This window comes from Rhagoletis zephyria, unplaced genomic scaffold (assembly GCF_001687245.7).
Source record: "Rhagoletis zephyria isolate East Lansing unplaced genomic scaffold, Rhagoletis_zephyria_1.1 Rzeph_scaffold_01770, whole genome shotgun sequence".
NCBI classification, from domain to species: Eukaryota; Metazoa; Arthropoda; class Insecta; order Diptera; family Tephritidae; genus Rhagoletis; species Rhagoletis zephyria.
This window is the reverse complement of record NW_016158854.1, coordinates 9,092-18,098: the sequence shown is the minus strand read 5'-3', so window position 1 is coordinate 18,098 and position 9,007 is coordinate 9,092. Positions and strand designations below refer to the sequence as shown.

Sequence of the window (9,007 nt, the reverse complement as noted above, 5' to 3'; positions counted from 1 at the left end):
AAAAAAAAAAAAAAATAAAAGAATCTCTTTAGTGCATGGAAAGCGAAACGGCGGCGCGCTGCTCACATGCGCATACATACATATGTTTACGTGCGTGCACTTGTAGGCCTCTGCGTTGATTGACAAAAACATGCTGCTGCAAACCGGCGTCAGAAAAATGAAAGACCATTGCACGCTGGCGTAGTTTTCCGGTTTCGTTCTATAAATAGTGTTTATGGCAAGAGTTTTCATTTGCAATTTACAATGCTTTTATTTGCGGCTTGACGTTTAAACATTGACGCGTTTGTGCACAAAAAAAAAAAGACGGAATCAAACATGTCTGACAGTTATTTGAAAGTTGTGTTAGCAAGCGATGGGGGAAAACAAGCCAACATACCGACTGGTGTGCGAGCAGAGAGTGGCGCTTTTTAGTTATTTTTGGATCATGAACTTTTTAAAAACTAAATTTGATTTAAAGAGCTCTGAATTTGATTATTATTAATATAGATATTAGGTTATAATTCATGATTTTGCAGTGCATGGCATCCATATCCATTCGCTCGTCTAAATTTATTTTGTCTAGGCTGTCAACATTTTTTTAAACAACGCTGCCCAGATATCACATTTTTCAATGTACCCATTAGGGATGGAGTCGGACACTAATTGATCTCCAATAATACCCGTATAAAACTAGTTGCGACTTATTAGTGCCCAATTGTACCCGATTGAGACTAATCGCGGAATACTCGCTTTAGAGATTTGTCGCACAATTTTTTGCAGGTTAGTTACTGTTCGATTTGCTACTTACCCGTTACCGGGTGTCCTAGACCATTCTCCCCTGCTAAAACGGAGGAACATGTTTTTTTTTTTTTTTTTGTATAGAAAAAGCCAAAAATATGAATTACATAACAATACATAACAAATTTGTCTAATCGATATTACGCTTCTGCATAGCCAGTCCACCGCCTCTAGAAATCTCGGAGCTTATCGTAAAATTTCTGACAAAAAGCTCTTCCATTAAACTTCGATGCTCATGGGTATTTAATTTATTTATCAAAATTACTTATAATTGATTTGACTACGATTGTCAGCCAAATATTAATATATTTACTGTACCTCTGTCCCAGAGGCTTCCTCTGTACCGTTCACTCCTTGGAGGGATGCAGGTAGAGAACAGTCCATGCAGAGTCATCATCGAAACGCACCAATGAGTTTCTTCGATCGAGTATTGATTTAAAGTGTTGAAAGATCGTTGAGTCGCTATCCGCTGGATTGAGGTAGAACCTAGTACTCCTTTGCTTGATGGCGAAGCGGACCGTGGCGGTCTTATCTGTGGATTCATGTTTCAGTTTTAAATTTTTCTCGTCCTATTGGTAAAGAGGAAAATCGTAAATGTAGATGCATCCTCTACCGATGTGCAGTTTGAATTCTTTATAAAGATTGCTTGTCATTTTCTTGGGAATCGTAATTTGGCCAAATATTGTCTGGCACAATTTCAGCCAAGTTTACTCACTTTTTACTTGGAAATTCGAGAGACTTTGAGATTTCGCCAATTCGAGAGACTTTGACATTTTTTTTCTGGACATTATCTCAAGTATAAAATTAAACCAAAATGTAAATAATACGGACGGAAGTCCATGTGGGAAGTCCAAGTCAAAAGAAGGCTATACGACTAATCAATAAAAGCAACATGCCTTCTGCCTTCGGTTCGGTTTTGATATCCATGCTTCGAGAAACAAAAATTTCCTACTTTCGAATTGTGTCTTATCTTTTGTTTCTTCAAATAAAGCAACGGTCGCTACGACCTTCGCAAAAGTGTGCAAATACGACTACGCAAATACATACAACAAAACCATACACGCTACGCAATAATGAAAGTAAAATATAGTACTCACTTGGTATATTTTTTTTTCATAAAAAAAAACATGCTTAAGTAGCGTAAACGAGAAAAAATTAAAGAGGATGTTAAAAAACACAAAATTTATAGCAAATGCATAAATATTATGAGTGAGAAGAAGCTTGTGGGTGTTTTTTATGTTCTTTATTTTTTTATTTTATTTTTTTTTTCTTACATGCATATACATATGTACATACGTATAAATATTGTGCGTGTTTCTGATTTAGTGCATCATGATTTGTTGTTATGTAGCCTACGCGCGCGGCGTTGGCTGTCTTCAAAGCAATGCATGAAATGATGTAATAAATTTTGCCAACTCAAATTAAAATTTATTATCTATCATTCATTTGCAGAGCGGTAAATAAGAAGAACAAAGTGAACAAAAAAAGTAAACAAATAAGAAAAGGAAATACGGCGAAATTAAAAATGGAAATACATCGAAAAAAACCAAAAAAAAATAACAGCGAATCAAAAAGGTCATGATTTATTTGACTTTACACTAACTTGGGTGCTCAAAATGGAGTTACGTGAGCTGTAGATAATCCACTCATCTGGCTGGGTTCGGAGAAAGCAAAAAAGGAATTTGCCTTTAAAAATTTAATGCGCTTCGTTAAGCTCAACTGTGGAGGAGCTTTGAAAGTCTAAGAGGAAACAAAATCAGCCGGCATCTTTCTGCACTTCTATTCTATTCTTTCATATCATTTGCTTGATCCTTTTTTTTCAACAAGACGTGAGCAATGCGGAAATGGACAATCGGTTTCGATTACTCAGCTTTATTGCAATCTAGTATTTTTAAATTAATTACTGACGAGTGGTAAACAAATTTTGAGATTTAATTTAGAGTGAGTTTTTCTTCAAAAAAGGTTAAGTTATTTTCGTATTTTTTTTGTTTTTATTGGATTCTGAGCTTTTGTGTTCGTCAGCAATTTCTACCGAATTGTGCGCCGAAAATGTCTTTGTTTCTGAGAGATGGCCAGCGTGACATATCTACATCTAACTTTTAGAGCTTCGCAGATCAAAGTAGACTTGTTTGTGTCTGTACAACTGGGCGTCTTTGTTGGCCGCTTTAATATTGACAATGAATTTATGAAATTTATTACGCACTAACTTAGGCGTAAAATGATGCATAGACTTAAATATTTAATGCGCTCATAATGTGACAGTGATGAGCATCATTGTTGGCTGCTTTTCCTCATACTTGTGACACATTCTTTTTGGCTTTTATCCAATTACATATACATATATGTATGTACAGCTTTATATTTCAATTTTTCTTTTCGTGCTTGTTTTGGACACTGATTACCCACATTTAAATAGGAGCACTGAGCCCTTGTGTAGTGTAAATAGCCATAATTGTACAATGTTCTTATTTTCGCACTTTGTGACACTTTCCTTAAGGCAAATGCTATGTAAAGCTTTAGAAAAGTTAAATAAGAAAAAATTAAGTTGGGGATGTTGTTTGGGACAAATTCTCGAAAAATTTGGGCAGTCGGTTAATATTGGTTGGGGAGAAATTCATTGGCAATGTTTGCAACAGCTCCACTCGGTATCTTTATCGATCATAAAGGTCCACCGAGAATTACAATAAATTAGACACAATAGATTAGAGAAACATCAAAAACTAGTCAAAACTTGGTTCACTATTATCTTATGCCTCTTATGACCTCAAAACCAAAACTTCATCATAGAAAGCTTATGACGTCAGTATGGTGGGTTTGAAGAAGTGTGGGTTCTTTGAGCTCATTCTGGAAAACCGAATAATAATTCGGCTGAGTACTATTCGCGCAATTGAACAGTTTGATCGAATTTGCCATCCTCAAATGTCTGGAGTCTGTCAAATATACCAAACCGAACGTACTCGCCTAAATTTGCACGAACAGACTTCCACTTGTTTCTTTCTCTTCAAAACTCTGCGTTTTCGGGGAGGTAATCGATACTTTGTACAGTTTTTCGGCAATAAAGATAGGTGCTTCTACGTGGAATTATGAAGCTAACTGATAGCTGGCAAAAGGTCATTGAACAAAATGGAAAATATGTATGTCCCTTACATTTAATTTATCTTTTTAGGTGGCAACCCTTTTCACGGTGAATACGCTTAAAGATTTCTAAACCAGCTTTCCAAGGATACTTTTTACAATTATTAGTTTTTACCCTATTTCTATGCAACTTAGTTTTTCGAAAGGGTGGCAACTCTAGATTTTTTTTTAACGAGCTCTTGAGCACCTTTCGTGTAACGCGCCATCTATTGTACACATAAATAACTGTTGTCAGTAAGTCAAATTTTGTGTACAAATATTCCAAAATTTCCAAAATATTGCAAGATTTTTTTTTGGTTGGTTTTGGTGACCATACCCAAAAATATGTGTACCTGTTAATACGTTCTAAATTATTATTTTTTGCTATTAAGTAACTAATTACTTATACTTTTTTTGATTTTCATATAAAATTTTTATTTTTTTCACTTGAAATTTTTGTTTAGATGATAACCCTATCGAAAAATATGTACCTAAATCGTTTGGTATCCATTCAATGATTTATAACTCAATTATGTTTTATTTTCATTTACATCTTTTAGATATATACACAGGTGGCAACCCATTTTGCAAATATGTGTGCTTTAAAGCTTTATAATTTCGGTAGCTTTTTTATACTTTGGCGAAAAAACATTCAGTTTCCCTCAGGCTCCATATTGGTCTAAATTTCGAAATTCGGTCGATATCTCCAAATTGAGCCCTAACCGCTCAAAAACGTAAGCGACACTATTTTCAAAATTTTATTTGAGCATTTTTGAATCAAAAGGAAATTTTGGAAAAAAGCGAAATGATATGCCTGGTTGTACTTGTAGAATTCCATTAGACATTGCAATAACCAAAGTTAGAGAAAATCTGTATAACTTAAAAAACGCCAGTTGAAAATTGACTTAATGGCTATTATTCTTAACGTAATGACATTATTAATGCCCAAATCTGTGAATAAAATTTTCTCATTTATTTTTCAGTGGAAATCTACCATTAGCATAGGATGAGCAGTATAATAGTTCATTTCCACCAAGCCTTAACTGCAGTTATGCTTTTAGTGGAAATAGGCTATAAGCATTGTGTCCAAACTTAAGCAATGGTGTATTTTTATGCAAATAAAAAATCATAATTTTTTTTTGTAAAAATGCATATTTAGCAAAATTTAAAAAACATTAAACGAGGCTTAGAAAAAATGTTAGTTATTCCATTCTCTGCACTACAAAGATAAAAATGTCTCAATTCATCTTCAAAAACATACCTATTTATTTTCGCGAGCAATCGCTCTACTATAAAAGGTTTTCTTTGGCCTTTAGCTGCGAAAAAAATACCAAAAAAAATGTTGTTAAATATTCTTTAGTCTTTGTCAGCATTTACTAAATCTCACATTAATACACTGCTCGCAGCAGAACACACAACTAACCATGTACTGTTTGATATGAGTAGTTTACTCATTCAAAGCCGCCTGCTGATGATAGCCGGGGCGTATGATTAACTTTTTTTTTTTTACCGCTCGACAGCCACAAACTGCAATCTTCGCATTTTTATTTAATGTGTGGCATTCATCCAACTTTTAAACGCATTGTAGTGGTGCGCAGCCACAACAACAAAGAAAGAAATCTATGAAAATGAGTAAATGAGCAGCGGCAAATGAGCAAAAAAAAAAAAAACAAGCAAAAAAAACTCAGGAATTGCTTGAATGCTTGAGTAATCGAATGATCGTAGTACACCGGGTGCCTCAGCATGTGTCTCTGTCTACATTGGCGCGGTACATGTGTTTGCAATGAATGCGGAAAAATTACGTTAAGCGTGCAAATAAATATTAATTTGGTAATTACTCAAGACATGCACTATGCGCGCACATATGTACTTATGTGAGTATAATACATCACACATGTTATTGAGTAATTCACGGAAAATAGTCGGAAAATAGAATTGAGTTTTGTAGATTAAGACATAAAATGTTGAAAATTATGCAACTAAAAGTTGAATTTTATTACTTTATTTTATTGGCAACCTAAGCCTAATTAAAGAAATGTGCAAAATCTTATATCACTTATATTGGCAGTGTCAGACGCTGGCGTTGAATACAAAAATCCAAAAACCGCCATGTGCCTCTTATCGCAGCAAAGCTTCACTCATAGGTTCATTTGGCTTAAAATCTTACTAAATATGTCCAGAGTTAGCAGTGTAGCTGCTGTCAATGCTTTTGCTTTATCCAATCTGTAGTCAACGGCAATGTGCAAGCATTGTTGTGCGAAGTGTGATTAGAGCACCACGACACACAAGCACAATCTTGCCCATTGTCAACCGGTTACGCAGCAATTTGGCACATACACACAGGCATATTCATATGTATGTACATATGTATGTGGGTAAGCGTCGGTCTCTATAGTATCATACGAAGTGATATCAAAGTTATGCACTTGGACGTGTTGATTAAACGACAAATGTCTCTAGGCTGTGGAATTTTGCGTGAGGAGTGGAATTTTTGCACAAGTAATCGGCGTGCTGGTATTCTCATTAATACGAAAACTTATAACACTCATCGTATAGTATGTATGTAAACGAGGGCGCAAACGAATAAACCGGAGTTTTGTAATCGAATGGCCCGTTTTTTCCTCGAATATATTAATCCAACTGCATCTTAAATTTCGCTGTAAATTCAATATATGGGGCGTTTCAAATTTTTAGGGTGGATGGATAAACATAAATAATAAATAAATATGAAATTCGGGCGTGATTAATGCATTTTTTAAAACTTTACCGTACAAAAACAAAAACAAATCGATTTAATAGTTTTCCAAATATCTCGAGAACGGGGCGAGGAAAAAATTTGAAAAAACACACATCAAAATTCTCTACGGAAAGAAATATTTTAAAAAAATTTTTTCGTTATAAATTTTTCACATAAAAATTTTTTGATAAAAAAATTAATTTTTGAAAATATGCCACCTGAAAAAAAAATTTCGAACAAATCAAACACATGAAGTGTGAACCCCGTCCATTTTGGTATGGAACGCCCTATATATGTATTAGTTTTTGGAAAGCGTGTTTAGAAAACAAATTTAAAATTTTTAATTTTTAATTTTGAGCCTAATTCTATATTTTGGGATCCCTGTCCGAAATTGAAAAACAAATTTTTGTGATCGGTTTCATGAATTCCGACTCCGTTTTATTCCATTTTTTTCTTTCATTTCTGACTAACTGTAAGTGTTATCCAAATTTCATATTCTTCTACTTCTGCATGTTGGATATTTTTGAGCAACCCTGCTTTTTTTTTTTAAATACGGTTGCTTATTTCAATTTAATGTAGCATTCTTCGGACTCCCACTGCCAACAATGAAATGAGGAGCTTGCAGCAGTTTGTCAAATAGCGATAAAAAAATTTTTTTTTTTTCGACAGTGAACCACATTTTTTCCCTGAGTTTACCATAGTTTGCCATTATAAAAATTATTATTTTATTTTTTTTCAAAGTAATTGCAATAATCAATTCAGAGTGATCCAAAGGAAAAAGCTAGTTCGGAGTATAACTACTGAAATGTTTACTGAAGCTTGAAATTGCCAATAAGAATTTATAGTTTTATATTTTATTGCTTTTTGTTACAAAAAAAAAAAAACTCCAGTTATAAGTAAGTATGCACGTAATGTAGTCGACTTTTAGGCTTCATGCATACATACCTATTACCATACGCAAAAACCAAATACGATAAATATTTATTTATTTCCACAAAGTTGCTTTCAGACACAAGTCGTCCACTCTGATTTATACAATGAAAGCAAAAACTTTTCGCACTTTTTTCCACATTTTATGGCTATGTTGCGAAATTTCAAACACTCCTGTGCTCGTTTAGTGGCCCGCCATAAACTTTTATAGGTTATAAGTGTTGGTGTAAGTAGCTAAACTCCTCTGTCTATCACTATGCGCTTAGTGCACAAGCGTAGGCGTGCGTGTGTGTGTGCGTGCGACTCGCTAATCCTTGCCAAGCTATGTACAGCATCACATTGTTGAAAAACCTGCGCACAAAGACGCACGCACGCACACATGCTTGCTATACAAAAAGTATGTGTTTAGGATGTGAGCACTTTCTTTCGCATATGTGTCATGTTAGTGCATAAACTTTCGCTTGTTTTCATTCAAATATTTCTCTTTTTTTCCCCCTTCTCTTATCTCTTTTCGTTTTTACTGCCGCGCACACGCTTCTCGTAGTGAAAACTTCAGCTTTTTTGTTTTATACACATTTGTTCATAAGTATGTATGTATGTATGTATTATTTTATCCGTATTTTCCTCTCGCAACTGCTGCCCCAAATTTTTGTAGCTTCCCAAAGGATGCGCGATGGGCGCTACTTTAGCTAAGAGTCCTTGAAAAGTCCTACGCTTGCTTGCATATATTTATTTTCTGGTCTCTCCCACTCGCTGGTTTGATAGAATTTCTTTTAAGCTGTTGTGTGTATAGATTCACACAGATCTAAGTACATACATGTGTACTCACAAACAGTCAGCGTCAAAAATATGAATACCCTGCCGATTTGACGATTTTCTTTATTTATATTTTCCATAAAATTTTTTTTATATTTTTTTATAGAAACATACTTTATTCTACAGCAAAAACAAGCAGAATCAGTTTTTTAAATTTCATATAGATGAAAATTGTATATTAAATTTTAGTACAGTAAGGTGCAAGTTTCAAGTCTCCAAAAATTACGGTTGATTTTTGAGAATTTTTTCTGGTTTCGCATTTTCTTCCATATAACGCATGAACAAATCTATTTTTACATGGAAGAAAATGCGCACCCTTAACAAAAAAAATTCTAAAAAATCGACGGTAATTTTTATTGACTTCAAACTTACACCTTATTATACTAAAATTTAATGGGCTACAAAACTGCATACCTAAAATCTTCCTAAGAAATGGAATTGAAAAGTTGAAAATTTTGTAGACAATTTTTTGGTATGTCTTCTAGAATCTTCCCGTGTTCTAAACGAAATTAAATAAATTTATTCTGCTGGTTTTTGCCGTTGGACTATCTTCTTCTTATTTGGCGCTGTAACCGCCTAAGCGATTTTGGCCGACTATCTATATTTAAAAAAAAAAAAAAAAAAAAAAAAAAA

At 34.1% G+C, this 9,007-nt stretch overlaps 1 long non-coding RNA gene across 1 annotated transcript in view; it reads right to left on the bottom strand.

Annotated features, from left to right (window-relative positions):
* Positions 1–9,007, bottom strand: part of LOC108365078 (uncharacterized) — a 23,764-nt gene that overhangs the window by 8,623 nt on the left and 6,134 nt on the right. The window contains exon 2 of the long non-coding RNA XR_001847875.1: positions 4,112–4,118. This is a non-coding gene — a long non-coding RNA (uncharacterized LOC108365078). The remainder of the gene's footprint in view (positions 1–4,111; positions 4,119–9,007) is intronic.